The following is a 21,557-nucleotide window of genomic DNA, read 5'->3' as shown; positions in this document are numbered from 1 at the left end:
CAGCCTTCCCCAGTGCAGCCTTGCCCCAGTGCAGCCTTCCCCAGTGCAGCCTTTGGTCCCCTGTCCCTGCTTCCTGGGCTTCAAAATCGCCGACCGCGATTTGAAAATAGCGCCGCCGGCGCCGAAATACACAGAGCCGGTCCTCGGCTCTTTCCGGCGGCTCTCGTTCACTTTCGGCTCCACTCATAGTCCCGAGCGGAGCTAGCCGAGTAGATTCGGATAGCTCCGCTCGGGACTATGAGTGGAGCCGAAAGTAAACGAGAGCCGCTGGAAAGAGCCGAGGACCGGCTCTGTGTATTTCAGCGCCGGCGGCGCCACTTTCAAATCGCGGTCGGCGATTTTTAAGTTTTGATCGGCGTATAACACGCACCTGCGACTTTCCCCTGATTTTAAGGTAAAAAAATGCGTGTTATACGCCGATAAATACGGTAATATGAATAATATGAGGTATAGCTTTATATTATGAGTGTTGGGCCCTGCAAAGGTTTTTAGTTGTTTTTAATATACTATGTGTGTGTGTAGATAAAAAGATAGATACAGTATAGTTTGTAGTAGTATTTAATCATTTTGAGCAGTTGTTCATGTAGGGGTGCTGATCAGGGCTGGATTAAGAGCATCATGGCCCTCGCACTGAGGATTTTGGTGGGCCTTTTTATGGAAAGTCCACAGAGTTCCCCCTTACATCAGAGTCCACAGAGGGAACCCAGCAGACCCTGATGTAAGAGGGAACTGTAGACTCTGGTATGTAAAGAGGAACTCTGATGTACAGGGGTCTCTGGTCAACAGAGTTTTCAAACTTCCTTCTTATATCAGAAGCTGCAGAGTTCTCCCTTACATCACAGTCTGAAGCTTTCCCTTCTACATCAGAGCCTGCACAGTTCCTCTTGCATGAGAGTCCACGGTGTTCCCCCTTATGTTAGCATCTCTCCTTACATCAGAGTCCAGAGAGTTCCCCTTTACATCAGAGTCTGTAGAGTTCTCCCTTAGAGGGCAAGAGATGTAAAGGGGAACATTGCGGACTCTGGTGTAAAAGGGTCAACAGGGCCCCCCTTACATCAGCATCTGCAAAGTGAGTACACTATGGTAAGGGGGACACTGATATAAAAAGGGAGTGAGGACACTGATATAAGGAGGAAAAGAGAGATGAGGGAGATGGGAAAGTATAGGAGAGATGGAGGAAGGGTGAGGGGGGGTGAGGGAGAGAGAGATGGATTGAGAGAGGTGGGGGGAGAGAGAGAGGGGGGAACTTGTGATGATGTCAGGGGCGGAGCAATGTGCTGACATCATCACGAGTTCCCGGAAGTGCGGGGGCTGTTTATCTGGCTAGAGAGGATTTGTTTTAGAGCGCTTTGATTTTAATCAAATGTAAGTGTCATTTTAATTATTTGATAAATGTGTCCATAAGGTTTTACACTCAGAGCATCTTTTCTTTATATTCTCACAAAATATGTTTATGGGGCGATGCCCGATTGAGAACCAGTCACAGTCACCCGCCAGTGGGAGGAGCCGGAGGAGTTGCCCCATTGGTGATCCAGGGCTGGGTGTCTGATTGGAAGCTCTGCTGACTTATCTTTAATTAGGGGCTCTTATTTAGTCAGTAAGTGTGCGCTGTGCATTGGTGATGGGGGCTTATCACATGTTTAGGAACATTTGAACACATTTGGAATAACCTTTTTTCTTTTGAATTTCTTTCACTGGAAACAAATGTTTTCTGATTGGTTTACATTCAGTATGTCTCATATCACTTGTCATCTTTCTACAAGTGCAACTCTTTTTGATCTAATGCTGGTTTTACTGTGTTTAGTATCTCACAGCGGAGTTGCTGCTCTAATTCAACTAGACTATTGTAAATATCAAATTTATAGCGCAGTTTAATTCTTTGGGTTTGTAGTGTGTACGAGAGCTATTAATCTATTTCATCTTATAAATATATAGTATATGGTAAGGTTAAGCTCTGTTACTGTTTTTGTACATAAATACCTTAAATATGTGCTGTGCACCCTAACAATAGACAATAATAGGCATTGCACATAATATCAACATTTAAAAAATGTGTAAATTAAGCAAAATCAGTAGTGATGACGATGGTTCAGACAGTCTGTATCTATATGTGCAATCTTGAATAGTAAATATATTCACCAATTTATTATTATCTTACTGAAGCTCTGTATGCACCAGTGGCGGCCCGTCCATAGAAGGGGCACGGGCGCCGCCTCCCCTATCCAAGCATCTGGCCTCCTGATCTACATATCAGGGAGCCGGACCATGGATTCCAATAGGGGGGGGGGGGTTTGAAGCATCTGATTAGAGCCAGAGACTCTAATAGGCTTCAAAAAAGGGTGGGCTCTGTGCGCAGAGCATTGTTACAAGAATCTGTTACAAGCATATGATGATTTGTCGGTGGGATATCTGTCTATATGGAGCTTAACACTATAGAGGGAAGGAAGTTTGATTCAGTGGAGAGGAGATAATGAAATGCACTTTGACTTACCTTTAACCACTTCCCGCCCGGCCTATAGCAGAATGATGGCTGGGCGGTGGTTCAGTTATCCTGACTGGGCGTCATATGACGTCCTTCAGGATAACAGCCGCCGCACATCTGTGGGGGCGCACATCGCGGCGATCGGTGGTGCAGTGTGTCAATCTGACACACCATTACACCGATCTCGGTAAAGAGCCTCCGACGGAGGCTCTTTACCACGTGATCAGCCGTGTCCAATCACGGCTGATCACGATGTAAACAGGAAGAGCCGGTGATCAGCTTTTCCTCACTCGCATCTGACATACGTGAGTAGAGGAAGGCCGATCGGCGGCTCTCCTGACAAGGGGGTCTGCGCTGATTGTTTATCAGCACAGCCCCCCCTCAGATGCCCACACTGGACCACCAGGGAAGCCACCGGGACCACCAGGGAGGCACATAACATGTGGATGGCCAGGTACATCCACCATGGCCATCCACATGTGCAAATTAATGCCAAATCTGTGCCAATCAGTGCCCACATATGGGCACTGACTGGCACCATTTTGTAAGAGAATAATTAAGTGATGCCCAGCAATGCCACCTATCAGTGTCATCAGTGCCACCCATCAGTGTCCATCAGTGCCCATCAGTGTCATCAGTGCCACCCATCAGTGTCCATCAGTGCCACTTATCAGTGCCCATCCGTGCCTGTCAGTGCCCATCCGTGCCACCCATAAGTACCCATCAGTGACACCCATAAGTACCCATCAGTCCCGCCTACGAGTCCCCATCAGTGCCACCTATGAGTGCCCATCAGTGCCATCTATGAGTGCCCATCAGTGTCTCATATCAGTGCCACCTATCAGTGCCTATCATCAGTGCCCATCAGTGCCACCTCATCAGTGCCACCTCATTGGTGCCACCTCATCGGTGCCGATCAGTACCGCCTTATCAGTACCCGTAAGTGCAACCATATTAGTGCCCATCATTGAAGACGAAAACGTACTTATTTACAAAAAAATTAACAGAAACAAAGAAAGACTTGTTTTTTTTCAAAATTTTCAATATTTTTTTATTTGTTGCGCAAAAAATAAAAATCGCAGAGGTGATCAAAGACCACCAAAAGAAAGCTCTATTTGTGAGGACAAAATGATAAAAAATTAGTTTGGGTACAGTGTAGTATGAGCGCGCAATTGTCATTCGAATTGCGACAGAGCTGAAAATTGGCCTGGGCAGGAAGGTGTCTAAGTGCCCGGTATTGAAGTGGTTAATCAAGTGGTCATTCTGATGCTGTGACTTCCAGTCCAGTAGATGGTGGGATTATTATTGTTGTTATTATGTGCATTGCCCTTTTATTTGTATGTGTTACTATATATACCATGTATCTGCGCTCTACGTTGGTGACCTATGATTGACTTCTGATGGTGATTGTCCATCTTCTGATAATTCCAGATCCGGTTCTCATCTCCAACATCACCAGTAACTTCAGCCGGTTGGGTGAGGAGACAGCGATGAGCAACCAGTTCTCTGGAGAAGAGAGCGATGTGACCTGGGAGGTGGACGGGGAGCCTCACCCTGAAAGATACCGGCTGATAGATGACAATAGGACGCTGATTATCCCCAGTGTGCAGAGAGACGACGCCGAGAGGAGATTCTGGGTCAGGATCACAAACCCGGTCAGTGAGGAGATCCGGGAATACCGGCTGATCAATGATACGATGTTCATCAGAATGCTGGAAACAGAAGGTATTGGTGACTATGGGGGGATCATGTTGTATTCCATGTATGGGGGTGTTATAGACTGAGGTTATCCTGTCCAGTGTCGGATTTATCAGGGGGCAAAATAGGCAATTTCCTTTAGAAAAAAAAGTAATAATTATAAAATGACTTTTACTATAAGAAAATAAAAATAAAAAAAATAAACAGTGTGTGTGGGTATCAGGATATGGAACAGTTAAGCCGGACTTCAGAGGTAAAGAAAGGGATGAGGGCTTCTGGCAGATGTTTTACATTTCAACTTCTCATATTATTTTACTATTTGAGTTGTTTTTTTAATGTGACTGTGTTGTGGAATTTATTGCCTTGTTTATGAGAGATAAGTGGGTGGGACTTGGGAAAAGTTTAAAACATTTTTGGAAAGTGTCAGGCAACACCCCGACCCCATTGTGTAGGAGTGAAGTTATTGACCAGCAATGAGAAGCTCACTCCTCCGCTTCACCCTGATTGGTTTAAGGGGCGAATCCAACACTCCGCCATCTCGAATAGGGTAAAACTTAGTTAGCAAGTTTAACCCAAAATTATGAGAATAGTCGAATCTTGGACAGGCGTGGCCCTGGAGCGAAATTTGGCCAGAAAAAAATAGTAGCGCGTTGCACGAAACCAGCAGAACGTAGAGGACCTTTCTTCCTTACGTGTCTTCCACCGAGTGTAGTAGTGAAGTTGTGTTACACACCATCTAGATGAGCCTGACAAATAGAGGGAGATTTCTCGTACAACCCCGGCTCAAGGACCACTGGAGGTGCAACAGTGGCTGTGAGAGCACGGTGAGGTAAGAGTGCCTGCAAAGTCCTCTGTTGGTAGAAGTAGTGGTAGCTGATGATGAGTAGCAGGACCAGACTGGATTGCTGAGAAGCAGAAGGTAGCAGGAACAGCAGATGCAGGTATACTGTGGATGCAGGACAGCGGATGCAGGTATACTGTGGATGCCGGAGAGTGGATGCAGGTATGCTGTGGATGCAGGACAGCGGTACCAGATCTACACGGGCTGAAAGCAGAAGACTGGAGCAGAGTCAGACAAGCCAGGTCATACATGGAGGATCAGTCTATCATAAACAGCAGGCAGAGAATGGTCAGAGTTCAAGCCGGGTTTGGCAACAGGAAATCAGGCAGACAGGCAGGAATACTCAGGGTCAAGGCAAGTCAAAAGTCAGTACTGGAGACAGCAGCGTTGTCAGGAAGCCGAGTCAAATACTGGATGAGATACATGCAAGGATCAGAACAGGATCAGAACACAGGGTAAAGCTGCAGATCAGACAGTACTGCACTAGTGCAGCTGCTGTCGGCTCCAGCATTAATGGCTAACGTGCGCGTGTATTTTCGCACATATGTGTTCACCTGTTAGCGCTAATGTTCCCACGCATGCGCATAGGCGTTAGCACCTAATAGAAAAAGTAAATGCCGCTCCAGGTGAGTGATGGAACCAGGTAGGCTGGGGAATGGACTCCTCCCAAGGGTGTTAGCCTCGGCTCGCCGGCCGTGCAATTTGGATAAAAGGAATTCATGGTACCTGTTTGCCTGTCCTTTGGTGTTATTCATATTATGGATTTTACAAGAAAGAAATTCATCACTACCTCGGTGTGCAGCCATCCATTCCTTTCATCCAAGATGGGCACCTGCAAATGCACGTCTGCGCATGCCATGTCCCTGACAAGTTGACTCCTAACCAATGGGTTTTTGTTGACCATTTTAGAACAAACGTGATTTATCATTCATTTCAGTTCACTTTTTTATTTGTCATATAATTACATTTCTACATTGAGGGGCCCCAAACTTGAAGTGCTCCGGGCTCTGGGGGATCATAGTGGGAGTGTGACACAGAATAGTAACATTGTGTCTTGTTGTCTCTTCTCTGCTCTCCAGATGGAGGATTATACAGGTGAGATGTCACATGACCACCAACTATACAGACTGATACATTGTATATTTATCATATGAGTATCAATTTTATACATTGTGTGTACTTTACTTTTTCTCTTTCACAGATTCCTATTCATATGCATGGTACGGTCTCATGATTGGTCTCGGTGTTGCAGTAATATTGGTAGTGCTGATTGTGGTAATCATATATCTGGTGAGTGATATTTCCCCTATCTCTGTATTACACTGATCATTCTACTCCTTTACAAACACTGGTTCATCCTCATCTTGAATGTGCAGTTCAGTTTTGGTCTCCAATCCTCAGAATAGACGTTGTTAAATTAGAAAGAGAATCAGAAAAAGCAGGGCTTTTTTTCAGCCGGCACTCGGCGGAATGCAGTTCCGGCACCTCTGACAGGCAGCCCTCTCTGCTCTGACCTCTCACACTAGCGCTGAGCACACAGGGCTGCTGCCTTTTGAGATTTTCGGGTCCCAGCACAGCAACATACAGCTGTCTGTGTTGATTCAAGCAGCAGCTTCTGTCCCCGCCTCTTCTCACACTGTAGAATGGAGCAGAGAAGCCCTGAAACTCCGCCCCAGCTATAATTCTCATTCATCTGAGGCATAACACATGGACTGGAGCACTGGATCATCACTAGAAGAGGTGACGGAGTTCTGAATGAAAAACAAGGGGGGGAGAGTCCTCCAGAGACTGAGTTCACAGTCAGAGGATAACTGTGAAAGAAGGGAAGGGGGATTGTGCAGTAAGGAGGAGGGTGGGGGGGATTTGTCCAGAGAGGAGAACTGGGAAGGGAGCTTTGTACAGAGGTAAGAGCTGCAGAGGGCAGAAGGCAGGTTGTGTACAATGAGAGCTGTGGAGGGTGGGGGAGGTTGTGTAGAGGTGAGAGCTGTAGGGAAAGCTGGGGGTTCAGAGGTGGGTGGCAAAGGTGAGAGCTGTGGATTGGGGCGAGCTTTAGGCCCCTTTCACATGTGCGGACCAATCAGATCTGCCTGTCAGTTTTTTTAGGCGCATCTGAACGGTCACTCCATACATCTCTATGGAGCGACGGATGTCAGCGGTGACATGTCCACTGACATCCGATCCGCCCCGATCTGCAAAATCCAGACAGATAGAAGCCCTATTTTCCATCTGTCTGGCGGATCGGATGAAAACGGACAGGCGGTCTGTAATCATCCGACCCCCCATAGGGGAGAGCGGACTCTCTGACAGGTCCGTCCCTGTACAGAGTGCAGAGACAGACCTGTCATCCGCCGGCTCAGCGGACAGCGTGAGGAGGAAAAAAAGCTGATCACCGGCGGCTGTGAGAGGGACATCAGTCCCCATCATGGCGAGCTGCTGCAGACCCTCAGTGCCCACCTGTGCCCCCTGACAGTGCCACCTAGCAGTAGGCAACAGTGTTGCCTACCAGTGTCCACAGTGCCACCCATCAGTGCCCACAATGCCACCCTTCAGTGCCACCTATAAGTGCCCACAGTGCCACCTATCAGTGCCCACAATCTGTGCCTCAAGAACAGTGCTGCACATTAGTGCCACCTATCAGTGGTACCTATCAGTGCCCATCATTGCCACCCATCAGGGCCCATCAGTGCCATCTTATAAGTGACCATCAGTGCCGCCTTCTGTGCCCATCAGTACCGCCTTATGTGTCCCCATCAGTGCTGCCTTATCAGTGCCGCCCTAACTGTGCCTATCCATGCCCATCACTGCAGCCTATCAGTGCCCACCAGTGCCGCCTCATCAGCACATATCAATGAAGGAGAAAAATTACCTGTTTGCAAAATTTTATAACAAACTATGAAACATGATTTTTTCTTTCAAAATGTTCCATCTTTTTTTGTTTGTTTAGCAAAAAATAAAAATCCCAGCTGTGATTTAATACCACCAAAAGAAAGCTCTATTTGTGGATGGTACTTCTAAATGCTGTATAATGGGTTTTGCATTACATAGCCCTGAGCCCTGCACTCTGTATGCTGGACTTTATATTACATAGCTTTACCACTGCTCTCTGTTTGCTGGGCTCTATGTTACATATTCCTGACTCCTGCACTCTGTACACAGGGCTATGTGCTCCATATTTCTGAGAACAAGGGACGCTTCGCATTGAATGTATGTACTATCCTGTGTGCTGTTTTTTTTTCTGCACCATGTGTGATATTCACCGCTCACAATTGCACAATACACACTTCTGAGCCCTGTGTGTTATAAAGTCCTGAGTCCTGTACTTTGTGTGTTAAACATTCCTGAACCATGTGTGATACACAGTTCTAAGGCCTCACTTACAGTGTTTTGACGCCACTGTACTTCTCTCCTCTAAAGAAGATGTGTTTGGGGGTGGAGTTTGGGCGTGGTTAGGGGTGGGGTTTGGGCGTGGTTGTGGGCGGGGATTTGGGCTGGAAGGGTGAGTTCCTGCACCTATTTTCTGAGCAAAAAAAGCCCTGAGAAAAAGGCTTCAAAATCATTAAGAGGATGGAGGGGGCGCACCGGCTGTGCTGTGATTAGACACAACACAAGCCGATCAGTGTGTGCCAACCAATAGATGTCCATCGGCACCCGCCGATCAGCGAGGAGAGACACAGAACAGAAATCTGCCTATGTAAAGAAAGTTCTGTCAACAGAGAGGTGGTGGGTTTTGTTCCAGGGAATAAAATCCACAACTTCCCTAAGTAAAAACAGCACACAGTTTAACCCCTTCCCAGCCAGTGTCATTAGTACAGTGACAGTGTATTTTATTAGCACTGATCACTGTATTAGTGTCACTGGTTCCCACAAAGTGTCAAAAGTGTCAGAATGTGTCAATTGTCCACTGCAATATCAGCCCCACTATAAGTCGCTGATCGCTGCCATTACTAGTATAAAATAAATAAATAAATAAAAATTTCAGTATATATACCATAGTTTGTAGACGCTATAAATTTTGCAATATACATTTATTGGTATTTTTTTTTACCAAAAACATGTAGCAGACTACATATTGATTTGATGTGACTTTGAAGTGACTTTCAGGGAATGCCTGGGTAATCTTCCTGTAATGTCTAATCCAAATCACATTAATATAGATGACGATCCTACTTGGAGGCGACTTCCATTAATGTCTATAGGCACAAGTCGGATAGAAGTTGCCTTGGAGTAGTACAGGAATCTTTTCTAAAGTCAGAGCGACATCAGTAGTGCTAATTAAGACGACTCTCATTGACTAACATGGGATTTCACATGTCAGGCGACTTGGAGTCTCACAAGTCAGATCCCAAGTTGCGGCAGTGTGAACCGAGCCTGAAACGGCAGCAAAAGGGCAACTCCCACTGGAACAGATAGAGCTCTCCAAGGAGCCAACAGAAAGCCATGGATAGTGTAGCCATTTAAACAAAGATTTATTGTAGAACAGAGCCACTCATTCAATTAGAACAATGTGACAGTGAAAAAGCACAGTACAAGTAATGAGAGAGCCGCTGATGACCCAGGATCGTGCAGCGGCGTAACATCAGAACTGGGATGCCACTCCAACTAGTTTCGTCCAAACAGGTGCTCTCAAGAGGGTCCTCCAGCTTCTAACATCGGCCATCTTTTTGTAGTCCACGTTACCCCCACTTACAGGAGGAGACGGGCCACTATGTTGCCATAGGTCTAAATGGCCACAGATACATCCCAAATATATTCAAATCTGATAATAAAATGTCAGTAGGTCTGAAACCTTTCTAGATAAAGAAGGGGCCATATAATAACTCACAGTCCAGCATTGATTATCATGATAAAGAATAAGCGCTCATACATATCAGAGGTCAACATACATATGCAAATAAAATTATTTTGTGTCACTAATATTCCTACATGCATCTGCAGTCTTCAGGTAAGAAGATTATATCACATACATAATAGTCAAAATGGGATGAGATTGTAGCGCCCTGGGGTTTAGTCAGGGAGCTCCTCAAAAATTTACTTGGCAAGAGTAGTTATCTTGGTCGATAGAGATCTATTGATCTCTCCCTAAGTTTGGCCTTGTTGCACTTTTCTCTTCTACCACTAGGTGGCCGGGTACTTGGGGTGGTACAGGATATGAGAAGGGCAACTCAAGGTCAGGTTATTGGTATGTGGGGTATCTCAGCCAATGGGCAAGGGTTTTCTTGAATCCATTGGCCGTCTGGGAGAGCCTATATATTCAGGTGGAGTCCGGTAATCTGTGCCTCCCTCCTGCCTGGGTGGACCTGTGTCGTACGCCCCAGGCTGCTAGGCCAGAGATTAGGCCTATCCCGGGGACATCTGGCTGCCAGGCTGTGTGAGGGCCTATCCAGAAGTAAGAGGGCAGTGCAGGGTTGGGACTGTGTCTTGCAGTCCAACCAAAAGTAACGGTTCTGTCAGCCGGAGAACCTGTTGTGGTCGGAGGTAGAAGCAAAGTTGTCGCCACTAAGGGACCAACCACCTTTACCAGGGACCACAGTGAGGAACTGAAGCAAGTACTGGAGCAGCATTCTCACCGAACGGGCGCGATGGAGAATCTGGAAACTTCAGGCGTTGATCAAGTTAGGGACCCAACCAGCGTAGGAGATGCTTGCAGAGCAGCCTTGTGTGTAAAGCCAGGGACCGAGCCAGTCAGGGGGGATGAAGCTTGAGAGGTATCCAGAGTGCCAAGCTAGGGACCCAGTAGGGAAGCGTGGGTGACGCTTGAGGGAGATGCCACTGTGAAAGCCTTGAGAACCTCACAGGATTCAGAGTCAGTGAGAGACCAGGAGCTCAAGGGGCTGAAGAACTACAAGTAGAAGTTGTAGTGAAGCTGAGTGAACTGTTGAACTTTATGTTAGGAATTGTTAAAGACTGTTGCCTTAGGAGAGAGCAATCCTGCATGTGCAGAATTTGCGCCTTGCTGGGGCCTTTCACTGTACGGCTGTCCTCCTATTAAAGTCTCGGAGTCCGCTAATTGAAATTGCAACCACTCAATGGTGTCCTGGCCCTAACCCTCTTTCCCTTCAGAATATAAAAGGACTGTTAAGTGTCTGGCACCCAGTGACTTTCACCATCTTTGCAATCACTATGCCTCACAACCCACTACATATGGAAGGATGTCAGCTGTCTTTGTCCTTGAAGGTCCCCATTAGGCTGGAAGAGGTTAAAGACTTTGCTACATTTGGCACCCAAGGTGGGGCTAAGGCATTGTTTTTGCAGCAGTCGCCCATAGCAACCGGCTTCAGCTCCATTGGGACTTCGCCTGGCTCCGTGGGAAGGTGGCAAGTAACATTTATCCCTCTTATAAACTGTGTTGTCGTGTGTACCATCAGTGTGGGGAAGAACCACCAAGTCTCACTGCTCATGGGAGAGAATGACTTTCACCTTCTTTGCACCCACTATGCCTCACAACCCATTACATATGGAAGGATGTCAGCTGTCTTTGGCCTTGAAGGTCCTCATTAGGCTGGAATAGGTTAAAGACTTTGCTACATGATGATAAGAAAAATTCTGCCTTTTAATTTCCTTACACATGGTTGGATATACAAAGTCAACACAGCTTTAACCTATTTACTAAGCTAAGTATACATTCACTTTTTTTAAGAGCATTCCTGCACCCAACGCCCCGCTGCTACTCTGCCGAGTGCCCAAATTTCAGAGACTGCCCCTCAGGACACTTGGCAGTTATGCCAATGAGTGGTACGAGGCCCCTTGGTACGAGGCCAAGTGTTATAGAATAAGAGCTTAGGCTCCATTCACACCTATGCAGTTTGCTTTGGTTCAGTTTCTGCAGTGTTTTTTGCTGTGCATTTTACTGCGATTTTGCTGTGATTTGCATTCTTTGTCATTTTTTTTTTTGCCAATTTGTTGTTCGGCAGATTAAAAATTGTGGCAAAAATGTGGCAAAAACGCACTACAACCTTTTTGCAGCTTCTCCATTGAACCAAAGAAGCAAACAAAAGCATCGTTTTGTATTTAAAAAAGTCTCTGACCCTTTCCAAAAAGGTAGCGGTTGAAAAAAAAAGCATAGATGTGAACGTGTCCCATAGGAAACCATGTTAAATGAACTGTAGTGTGTTTCTGCAAAAAGCACCAAAAAACACATAGGTGTGAACTGAGCCTAAAACTAGACCCTCCCAGGACATAAGCCCAGTACAATGTTGCTTCTGCTTCTCCTGAGGCTACACCAATGCTTTTAAGTAAAATAGTACATTCTGTTTTAGTGAAGCTTCAGAGATGCCATATTTTTATCACATGGACTTTTTTTATTCTTTAACAGAAAAAAGAAAATAAAACAACAGCAGGAAAGCAAACTCCGGTTTAATCTCTCAGGTCATCATCAGGCTCAAAGTGGACAAACTCCTCCACCTTCATCCTGACCAGCTGGAATGTGGTGAGGCTTATTCCATCCTCTTCAATAGAAATGGAAGCTCCCGATAGACCCGTAGATGATTGCGTTGATCAGTTCCACAAGGAAAACCATCACATAATATAACTGGATACTGACATTTATTGATAAAGTTGATCCAAGGAAAATCCGATTGCCTCTCAAGGGATCAGGAAGGAATTTTTTCCCCTGCTGTAGCAAATTAGATGATGCTTTGCTCTGGATCAACTATGGGTGAAGTATTGTGCATATGGGATTGTATTTAAGTTTTTTGGTTGAACTAGATGGACTTGTGTCTTTTTTCAACCTAAGGCTACTTTCACACTGGGGCTGCGCCGGTGTTAGCGGTAAAGTACCGCTCGTTTTTAACCCGCAAGAAGGGGTTAAAAATGCCCATGTTGCAGCGCTTCTGAAACACTTTCATTCATTCCAATGGGCAGGGGCGGTTTAGGACCGCCCTAAAGATGCTGCTCGCTTTTTTCCCATCCCGCAAGCGCACCGCCCCAGTGTGAAAGCACTCGGACCTTTACATTGGGGTGGCATGGGAGGCAGTTTTCAGGCGCTATTTATAGTGCTAAAACACCTGAAATCTGCCTCAGTAATTATGTAACTATGTAACAGAAAACAGAATGTGTAAACTAAGCTTACTCATTTAGAAACTTTTATATTTTAGCTTTTAACTTTTTTTCCAGTATTATTATTTTTATTAGTATTGTTCTTACTATTATTATTATTATTGTTAGTATACAGAATTTATATAGCACCAACAGTTTGCGCAGCACTTTATAATATAAAGGGGAACAGTACAGTTACAATATAGTAATATACAAGCAGGTAAAGAGAGTCCTGCATATAAGAGCCAGTGGCAAGTGGTGAAGTTTTAGGATGGGGGGGCGCCAGACCCGCCCTTCCTTTTTGACCCCTCCCACGTGGTGAAAATGGGCGTGGTTTCAGTGAAAGAGTGGGCGTGGCTCTAAGGTGGTGTGGTTAGTGTCTGAGGGATGGAGGGAGAGAGGGATGGAGGGACAGCAGGCCCAGATCCTACACAACAATAGAAATATGTGTATTCTAGAAAGTTTAACAATCAGCAGATAAAGATACTCCAAACACCTGCTGTAAGCGCTTCAATCATCCCGGCACCATGGTTGTTATGGTGTCAGGATGATTGAAGCGCATTATTTCTATTATTACGTTGTAATATAAAATGAAATCATTCAACTCACCATATTGCAGAATCAGTGGGAGCCTTGAGTGTGTCACTAGCCACCTCGCCTGCTAACAGATGCCATCAGGTGTCCCCAGCGGAGTCCCTCCTTTCATGCAGCCTGTGTCACATAAAATGCAGCCTGTGTCACCACCAAATGCAGCAGCCTGTGTCCCACCAAATGCAGCAGCACGTGTCACCACCAATTGCAACAGCATGTGTCACCACCAAATTGCAGCAGCATGTGTCACCACCAAATTGCAGCAGCATGTGTCACCACCAAAGCATGTGTCACCAAATTGCAGCAGCCCGTGTCACCAAATTGCAGCAGCATGTGTCACCACCAATTGCAACAGCACGTGTCACCACCAGATTGCAGCTGCATGTGTCACCACCAAATTGCAGCAGCATGTGTCACCAAATTGCAGCAGCATGTGTCACCACCAAATTGCAGCAGCATGTGTCACCAAATTGCAGCAGCATGTGTCACCACCAAATTGCAGCAGCATGTGTCACCAAATTGCAGCAGCATGTGTCACCACCAATTGCAGCAGTATGTGTCACCACCAATTGCAGCAGCATGTGTCACCAAATTGCAGCAGCATGTGTCACCACCAATTGCAGCAGTATGTGTCACCACCAATTGCATCAGTATGTGTCACCAAATTGCAGCAGCATGTGTCACCAAATTGCAGCAGCATGTGTCACCAAATTGTAGCAGCATGTGTCACCAATATGCAGCAGCATGTGTCACCAAATTGCAGCAGCCTGTGTCACCAATATGCAGCAGCCTGTGTCACCAAATTGCAGCAGCATGTGTCACCACCAAATTACAGGAGCATGTGTCACCACCAAATTGCAGCAGCATGTGTCACCACCAAATTGCAGCAGCATGTGTCACCAAATTGCACCAGCCTGTGTCACCAAATTGCAGCAGCCTGTGTCACCACCAATTGCAGCAGCATGTGTCACCAAATTGCAGCAGCCTGTGTCACCAAATTGCAGCAGCCTGTGTCACCACCGAATTGCAGCAGTATGTGTCACCACCAAATTGCAGCAGCATGTGTCACCAAATTGCAGCAGCATGTGTCACCACCAATTGCAGCAGCATGTGTCACCAAATTTCAGCAGCCTGTGTCACCACCAATTGCAGCAGCATGTGTCACCACCAAATTGCAGCAACATGTGTCACCACCAAATTGCAGCAGCATGTGTCACCACCAAATTGCAGCAACATGTGTCACCAAATTGCAGCAGCCTGTGTCACCAAATTGTAGCAGCATGTGTCACCAATATGCAGCAGCCTGTGTCACCAAATTGCAGCATCCTGTGTTACCAAATTGCAGCAGCATGTGTCACCAAATTGCAGCAGCCTGTGTCACCAAATTGCAGCAGCATGTGTCACCACCAAATTGCAGCAGCTTGTGTCACCAAATTGCAGCAGTATGTGTCACCAAATTTCAGCATCATGTGTCACCATCAAACCCCCCTCCCCTGTTTACTTACCTTCTCTCCTGGGCGCAATTGGAGAGAGAAACAGGAAGTGACATCATACTCAGATGTCAATCAAACCGCCCGGCCATAGTAATAGATACTAGCGCTGGGCGGAAGCTACTCGGCGCTTCAGAAAGTTCCGCAAGGCGGGCTAAACGTCCCCAAATGAAGCGCCATGTCTGCAATCTCGTGATTGCATAGACGAGGCGCTTCCCATAAGTGCACTGTGTCCGACGTCACTCTGTGTCCGGCGTCTGAACACAGTGCACTTAAGGACCTTTTTTTGTATTTTTTTTTTTAAAGGGCCAGCTTTAAAATTTATTTTTTTTTTTACATTTTTTTTTGTGACTGCCTGCAGGGGGGGGGGGGCGGGGCCCCCCTCCTCTTCTCTCCACCCTAAACACATAACTCCTCTCCCTGCCTCTCCACCCTAAACAAATACCCCTATCCCCATATCTCCACGCTAAACAAATACCACCCCCCCTGTCTCTCCTCCTCAAAAATAACCACCCTCCCTGTCTCTCCACCTCAACAATAACCCCACTACCTGCATCTCCCCCCTAAAAAAATAACCCCCTCCACACTTCTCCATCCTAAACAAAAAACATCCCTCCCTGCCTCTCTACCCAAAACAAGTAACCCCCTCCCTGCCTCTCTGCCCTAAACAATAACCCCTCCCCTTCTCTCCACCCTAAACAAAAAAGAAAACCTCCCCTCCCTAAACAAATAATCCCCCTCGACACCTCTCCACCCTAAACCAAATGCATCCCTCCTGCCTCTCCACCCAAAACAAATAACCCCCTCCCTGCCTCTCCATTTCAACAATAAATACCCTCCCTGCCTCTCCACCCTAAACAAGTAACCCCCTCCCTGCCTCTCCGCCCTAGACAAACCCCCCCTCCCCTACTTTCACCCTAAACAAAAAAACCCCCTCAACACTTCTCCACCCTAAACAAATAATCCACCCTCCCTCCCTCTCCACCTCAGCAATAACCCCCCTCCCTACTTCTCCACCCTAAACAAATAACCCCCCTTCCCACCTCCCCACTCTAAACATGTAACCCCACCCCCACCTCTCCATCTCAATAATAACACCTCTTCCTGCCGACACACCCTAAACAATAACCCCCTTCCCTGCCTCTCTACCCTAAACAATAACCCCCCCTCCCTGTCCCTCCACCCTCCCTCCTCCCCGGATGCCCCCACAGCAAGCAGCTTGTTCTGGGGGCACCTAATGGCTCCCGCTGCTGCCAAAAGCCAATCAGGAGTATGAGTCCCCAGAGAGCCAAGGTTCTCATGGACATCGCTGGAGCAAGAGAGGGCTCAGGCAAGTATTAGGGGGGCTGCCGCACACAGAAGGTTTTTTATCTTCATGAATAGAATGCATGAAGGTAAAAAACCTTGCGCCTTTACAACCACTTTAAGCAATAATATTGCAGTCCTCTCCTGCAATCCCTGTGCCATAGCATAAAAAAACATAGGAAGTGCATTGGCAAGGTGTGTCGAGGTGCCATTAAGAATAGTGTGTGCTGCTGTGTTGCGCCTGTCTGGAGGGTGGTGAGCCAAATCTTTGGTCTCTTACAGAACTTCAGATAATGAGTCCTCCACCAGGTACTGTGATCTGTAGTGAGGTAAGGATCAGTGGGAGGAACCACAGTACCCAGACATTCCAACCTGCAAAAACGCATTTCAGGGAGGTGGCGCTTCGTACCCGCAAACCCCCCTCCCCGTGGCAAAATATTTTTTAAATCACTTTCTCAATATATTTTTGCAGTGCTTCTAGTGCTTCTGGGGAAGGGGGTGTGGTGGGTGATATGTGGCAGTGGACGGTGTCAGTAGTTTTTTTATTTTTCAGAATTGATTTTTTCATTAGTTTGTTTTTATTATTTTTTCACAATGCTTTTTGGGGGGAGGGGGTTGGGGCAGTGGACAGTGTTGGTAGGGCAGGGGAGAGTGGTGTCAGTAGTTTATTTTAGTTTTTTAAACTTTTTCATTTTTTAGAATTTTTTTACAATATTTTTTTTTTTATATTTTTTGGGGGGGCTTTGGTGAGATGTCAGGGGACTAAACAGAACCCTGACATCTTCCCTTTGAGACAGAGAAAGGGACTGAGGACACAGATTCCCCAGTCCCTTTCTCAGCACTGAAGATGAATGAACAGGAGACAGCGGCTCCTGTTCATTCATAAACTGAGCTGAGTAAACACAGTTTACTCTGCTCAGTAATCACAGGACACAGGAGCGATCTCACTCACTGTGTCCAATCACTAATTCCCCCCGCAGCCGCTGGGAGAGGAGAGGAGGGGAGCCAGCTGAGGGGGGCCAGAGAAGGACACGGATGGGGTCGGGGGAGGAGTACACAAAGCAACTGGGAATGATTGGTGCGGCTGGAGGGACAACTGTGATCCCCGATCTCCCTGTATAGCTTTTTAGCTGTCAGCCGCGGGAGGGAGAGAAGGAGAAGAGGCTGTCAGCTAAAAATCTATACAAAAGAGATCGTGATCACAGCTGATCCCCGCCGCACCGATCATTCCCGGGAGATCGGGAGGTGCTTGCAGGTGTGCGGGAGCCGCCACAGAAATGCGGGAGTCTCCCGCACCTTCCGGGAGACTTGAGATGTCTGCAGTACCTGGCGGGGATACACTATGAGTACTCGGTGTTCTCTGTACAGCCCTGCAGGTTAACCTCTTGCCGCAAAAGCAAATACTCTTGCGCACAGGTGTGTAAGCTAGATGATCCAAACAATTCAATTCAAAATGGACAATGAGTTTCGGCCTTGCTGCCCTCCAGGACGGGGGTATCCCAGTAGTCAAACAAAAAGAAAGAAAGAGGGCGCACCAGCCTAGTGCATTATCTTTAAGTATATTTATTTAAAAACATGATTAAAATCTACTTACAAGGGTTGAAAAAAAAGTTGCGCTTTTAGCAGTCTTATGGCAGTTGGTCCACTGGTAGCAGTTTCCAGGTCCTAGGGAAAGGACGTCCGAACCGCTGCTGGCTGACGCGTTTCGAAGGTGTCCCTTCTTCTTCAGAGCCTTGACTGTGTTATTCTCTTGTAGCTATTTATACATGTGTTCATGTGTTCATTTGGGAGCAACATCCCAGATCTACTCTGAAGCCCCTCCCCCAAATAGTGGGTGGTCTTACAAAAGACGGGCCTTAGCTAGATAGTTATGGTTGGATGTGTGTATTCAGATCTATATTTATAGTGATAGTTTGTCTCTCTTATCTTATTATGTTATTATACATGTGTGTACACACTAGTGATGCGTGTACCCGGCAATAAACTGACCCAGATCCATAGATGAGTCATTTATGGATCTGGGTCAGCTCTATTTGTGGGGAAAAAGGACATACATTTTGAGTACAACATCGCACGACTGCGCAATTGTCAGTTAAAGTGATGCAGTGCCATATCGCAAAAAATGACCTGGTCATTAAGGGGGTAAATCCTTCCAGGGCTGAAGTGGTTAAAGTGAAACTTCACTCTCTCAATCAACACTGACTACTTTGAATCCTTATTTTGCTGGTATTAGTAAATAGATAGGAAAGTGTATTATACTTACTTGTTTTAAACTGTTGTTTACATTCCTTTAGTTACGTCCTTGTTTTCAGGGGAAATGATGTAATACATCCCAGGAGTCTTCAGGAGGGGAGGAGGGGATTTCTCAGCTAAGCACACCCTCCTGCCTGCAAGCCTGGGCTAAGGGCAGATGGATTTAATTGTTACATTACCACAGCCAGAAATGCTGGGGGGAGGGGGGTGGGGGGGGCGGTGTTTTTCAAATTGACTTCTGAGCAAAATAAAATATGGAGACATGGATGGATGGATGGGGGGAGTTTGCTTTCAATATTAAAAATAAATTAAAGCGGAGTTCCACCCTAAAGTGGAACTTCCACTCATCGGATTTCTCCCCCCCTCTGGTGTCACAATTGGCACCTTTCAGGGGGGAGGGGGGTGCAGATACCTGTATAATACAGGTATCTGCACCCACTTCCGGGTATAGCTAGCCGCAGCTAGCCGCAGACTCCCCGCCCACCCCCATTGTGTTCTGGGAAACACACAGTTCCCACAACACAACGGGGACCAGTGTAGACGCGCAGCGTGACTCGCGCATGCGCAGTAGGGAACCAGGCAGTGAAGCCGCAATGCTTCACTTCCTCACCCTCAGTGAGAATGGCGGCGGCAGCACCCGAGGACCGAGGGACGGTTCGGTCTCGGGTGCCGACATCGCTGGACCCCGGGACAGGTAAGTGTCCTTATTTTAAAAGTCAGCAGCTGCAGTATTTGTAGCTGCTGACATCTAAAAAATTTTATTTTCATGAAACTCCGCTTTAAATAGCGTTTTTAGATTGTGGTGCTCAGATACAGTGTAGTTCCACATTAAGTAAAAACTGTATAAATGTTTAATAGTAATAATAAAAATTGGGTGTGACTGTGGTTACATAGTTACATAGTTACATAGTGGGTGAGGTTGAAAAAAGACACAAGTCCATCAAGTCCAACCTATGTGTGTGATTATATGTCAGTATTACATTGTATATCCCTGTATGTTGCGGTCATTCAGGTGATTATCTAATAGTTTCTTGAAACTATCATTGCCCCCCGCTGAGACCACCGCCTGTGGAAGGGAATTCCACATCCTTGCCGCTCTTACAGTAAAGAACCCTCTACGAAGTTTAAGGTTAAACCTCTTTTCTTCTAATTGTAATGAGTGGCCACGAGTCTTGTTAAACTCCCCTCTGTGAAAAAGTTTTCTCCCTATTGTGGGGTCACCAGTCCGGTATTTGTATATTGAAATCATATCCCCTCTCAAGCGTCTCTTCTCCAGAGAGAATAAGTTGTAGGTAGGACATTAGAGTGTAAGCTCCTTTGCTGTAAAGACTGATGTGAAGGGCTCAGTGTTTATCATATAGAACTATGGAATATGTTAGAGATATGTACAGTAAATGTATAATAATAGGATGTGGTGTGTGTATCCTTTATCACCAACAATTGTTCTTCTGTAATCTAAGTTTTTGTTTAAGGTAAAGAAGTGAATAAAAATACATAGACCAGATTTGTCTAGATCAGTGAGGGCGAACCTTGGCACCCCAGATGTTTTGGATCTACATTGCCCATGATGCTTATCTCCCGACTATCCCTTGTTGTCCCGGTCTGCTGCTTCCTCTCTATCCTCCAGTAGTCTACCGTGAGCGTGAGTTGGGAGACCCTGGGGGCCGCGACCTGAAGCCAGTTGCAGAGAAGTCAATTCTCGCCACTAGAGGCTCTGGTGAACACCTGTTGGCTCTTAGACTCCGCACCCTGGGGAATCTCATGCTCTAGCTCCCAGTGTGATCCGTGTTGGTGCTCCAGAGGACCTGCTTTCCTGAACCACCCAGAGCTCCATCCGCAGCAGTCAGCTGTAGGGTCCACTACCTTAGCGGTGCACTCCTGACCCCAACGGTGTGCATCTCTCACCTGGACTTAGGTGACCTGACAACGTAAAGCAATCGTTCTTAAAGGAGTTGTAAACCTGGGTACACCACTTGTGCCTAAAATAAGACACACTATTTTCCGACAACAAATGTTGGATGTGAGCTTGTTGGCGGAAAGTCCGTGTGTAGGCTCCATCAAACATTTGTTGTCAGACTTTCCACCAACAAATGTTGGCTAGCAGGTTCTCAAATTTTCCGCCAACAAATTTTTGTTGTCTGACTTTCCGATCGTGTGTACACAAGTCCGTCGCACAAAAGTCTATGCATGCTCGGAATCAAGTACGAGCCGGAAGCGCTCGGTCTTGTAAAACTAGCGTTCATAATGGAGATATCACATGACTATTGAACTTCCTTTTTATCGGCTCGCCGTACGTCTTGTACCTCACTACGTTCGTAATTGTTGGCCAACATTTGTGTGACCGTGTGTATGCAAGACATGTTGGAGCCAACAAGCTTTGAACAAAATTCCACAGTTTTGTTGTCGGCAAGTCCAATTGTGTGTACGGGGCATTACCTGTAGGTACTGTAAGTATCTCCTAAACCTGCACAGTTCAGGAGATATTTACCATATACGCTTGCCCCGACGTTGTAGGTTTTTTATTTTATTTTTTTATATGGGTTTACAATCACTTTCGATAGAAATCTTTCTCAGCCCCCTCACTGAATTTTTGGAAGCATCTGGTAAATTCAGCCTTACCATTGTACAAAGCAACCTATGTAGCTCCTGACTGTGCTAAAAAGTTTCATAAATTTTGGGATATATGGATAGATTCCCCATCTATGAACACTGACTCGGCTTCGCCTACTAATTCTAGTCAACTTCCTGTGAAGTTGGTGTATTGGTGGTGACATGTCTATTTGCATTCTGTGAATGCCTTAATTTAGCGTTGTGCTAATTTTTAGAGTAGTGCAATATATACAATACTTCCCTTTATAATATC

Source organism: Aquarana catesbeiana, linkage group LG02, assembly GCF_042186555.1.
Source record: "Aquarana catesbeiana isolate 2022-GZ linkage group LG02, ASM4218655v1, whole genome shotgun sequence".
Classification (NCBI taxonomy): Eukaryota; Metazoa; Chordata; class Amphibia; order Anura; family Ranidae; genus Aquarana; species Aquarana catesbeiana.
This window is presented reverse-complemented; position numbering follows the sequence as displayed.